This window comes from Ptychodera flava, chromosome 2 (genome assembly GCF_041260155.1).
Source record: "Ptychodera flava strain L36383 chromosome 2, AS_Pfla_20210202, whole genome shotgun sequence".
Lineage (NCBI taxonomy): Eukaryota > Metazoa > Hemichordata > Enteropneusta > Ptychoderidae > Ptychodera > Ptychodera flava.
In genome coordinates, this window is record NC_091929.1 from 3,276,534 (window position 1) to 3,279,493 (window position 2,960).

Consider the following 2,960-nt stretch of genomic DNA (forward strand, 5'->3'; position numbering starts at 1 on the left):
GTTTTTTTGTAGCGGTGACAGAGATATAAATATTCATTAAAATGTGCTTCATTGATGACCGGGATGCAACGGGGCGCAGTTCGGTTAACCTTCAATTGGACGATGTCCCAGGCCTATCTTTATGCAAATGTTGTGACCTATGCTAATAAGATGACCCAGGTCTATCCACAACACAATTGCTCATGGCAGAAAGTGACCTCGGCCTTATATCCACAAATACGTGCACATGGTATGGAGATGACCCGGGCCTATCCTCAATACACGTAGATACAATGGAAATGACCAAGGCCAATCCACAGTACACATACATGTACACAGTATGGAACTTAAAATGATTAGGCCCATCTAGAATTCTACATGTAAATATTATGGAAGATGACCCAGGCCTATCATCAATACAAATAGTCTGTACCTGTATTTGTATTCTGCAAAGGCCCGGCTCATCTTCCTTAGTGCGAACATGTATTTGTATTGGGGATAGACCGGATCATCTTTTATAGTTTGTGCAAGTATTTGTATTCCGGATAGACCTGGGTCATTTTCCATAGTGTGCGCATTTATTTGTATTGAGGATAGGCCTGGGTCATCTTCCATAGTGTGCGCATGTGTTTGTAATGAGAATAGGCCACGTCGTCTCCATAGCGTGGAGATGTATTTGTGGATAGGCCGGGTTAACCTTCTACTCTGATGTGTACATGTACGGAGTAAATGTATAATTATGATCTAGCCAAACCTACTTTCTGAAAAATTCTGTCTCACTAGCTTAAGGCTAGAAAGCTCTCTCTCACTTGAAAGTCTTCATATGAATAATAAGCTCTACAGTATTCCAGGAGATGTGAAATGTCTACACCAAAAGCTGGACCGATGGAATATTACTGTTTAAGTAGGGAAAGTTCATGATTTCAAATTTATAATCGTTTCTCTCGCCATACACCTGAGTGTGTATTGATTTGCATTTGCATTTGGCATCATTTTTGTTACTAACATAACATGAATTTTGACGGATAACAATGTATTTATACCTGAAACTGCCATTCTTGTAAAAAAAAAGACTTGTTAAACCACAGACAAACATAGACAGACTTGTAACTGGTATTGTTTAAGGCGTGAAGCGGTTACGTAACCATCCATGTTCGCCTCGCCTAAGGTTGCTCTCGCCTCTCTTTTCCGATGAGTGCCGACAATGCATCCTTCGGTAATTTTCGGATTTTTGCCAATTGTTAAGCGAAAGTATGTTCGGCAAAGTTTGTGTTGTCGTTGTCGTGTGGTGCTGAGCGGAATTTACGTGCTGGCGAAAATAGGGGAGTATTTTGAGCTTCAGAAAAGTGAGTTTTACCGTTTTAAAAATTCCTCTCATATTTTTATGAATATATAATGAGTGTGTTTGAACCAAATTTGAAAGTCTTTTATCGATACTGTCTGGTTTTACTTAATGGTTTACGGTCAGTCATGCTGTCTTTTACACGTGCGTCATGAAGGACATGTTTATGAAACTGCTGGCGTGTTATGTTTTAATTGGCGTGAAGCAGTGTTTCTGGCCTGAGAGCTCACAAAGTAACTATGGTTGCTACGCGACTGGCAGTACGATGCCATCTCGTCGTATTTTTCGCATAATCTCGTGCAATTATCAACCACAAAGAAAGCCTCAAAAAAGTTTAACACCTTTGAAGCTCATTTTAATATGAAAAGCCAATAGTCTACCGAGACGACATTGGAACAAAAGGTTTGCCGCGTTACAAGTCTGTCTTTATTTGTCTGTGGTTTAACCAATGATGAACACCTAGTTTTAAGCTTGTTGTGTGGGATTGTGGTATACAGTGTAGAAAAATCAAATGCGTGGATTTAACTGTACATGATGTTGTTGGTTTCCAAAAATTTTTAATATCCACATTTGCTGTGAAACGTTGTTTATACAGATTCTTGTGGATTTTAGAAATCTAATATCGTTGAGATGGAACCATTTAATTATTCGTCAGCTAACTGCCAAATTCATTCAATATAGAATGATTCATAATTTTTCCTCTTCGATCAGGGTTGAGAGACAGTATGTGGTATTAATCTCATCTAAATTATTTTTCAATTTATTAATCGAACCAGTATCCAGCATCCGGTAACCAGTCAGAGAGACACTCATCGTCCTCTTCATCCAAACGGGCCCATTTCTTGCATAAGCCAAGCATCCATAATGATTTTAAAATGATTTTAAAATCACAGTTCCAATTTATATTGGAACAGTTGCCGAAGTTCATCGTAAAAATAAGAAATTCTTGTGCCAATGTATAACCCTTGCCAAATTGCGTTGCGCCAATCCTTTGTGTTTAAAATTGTGTGAAATTGGAAAAAAGAAAGTATTATGGAAACATTCAATGATGGGAGTGGATGGAGGAACCGTTTACTTAATTACAGCAATCTGTATGAAACAAGTCATGATAAATCTGACCTCTATATTGTCAAGAACAACAATGGACCTCAGATATCCATGGTATAATGTGTGGACAAGGCGAGTAGTGAGAAGTCAATCATGCATTATGGAGTTATACAGAAATTACAGCAAAAGCACAATTATAGATAATACAGGCAAAAAATGTCAAATTGTTTCAGAAAAGAACGCATGCCAATTAATCAATCCTCGAAGCTGATTACAGAGTGAATGGCATTGATCGTTGATGGACGAAGGATAATTCATTCGGTATGGTGTATAACAATATTCAAACAAGACGTCATAAAGGCCCTGTGGTTAGTCAAACAAATAGTAAACTGACGTCATATATCGGTGAATCTTTCAAACATCGAAGATCCGAAGACGTAGGAACACTGGACTCAGATTCATCTATTTCATTTTGTTTGTTAGAAGCGTATAGACTTTTCCCTTGATTCAACAAAGGATGTGTTTGAAATGTGCTTCCTCCTCCGGAGTTCTTACTAGCTAGTGACGAAAAAAATAATTTATCGTACATATT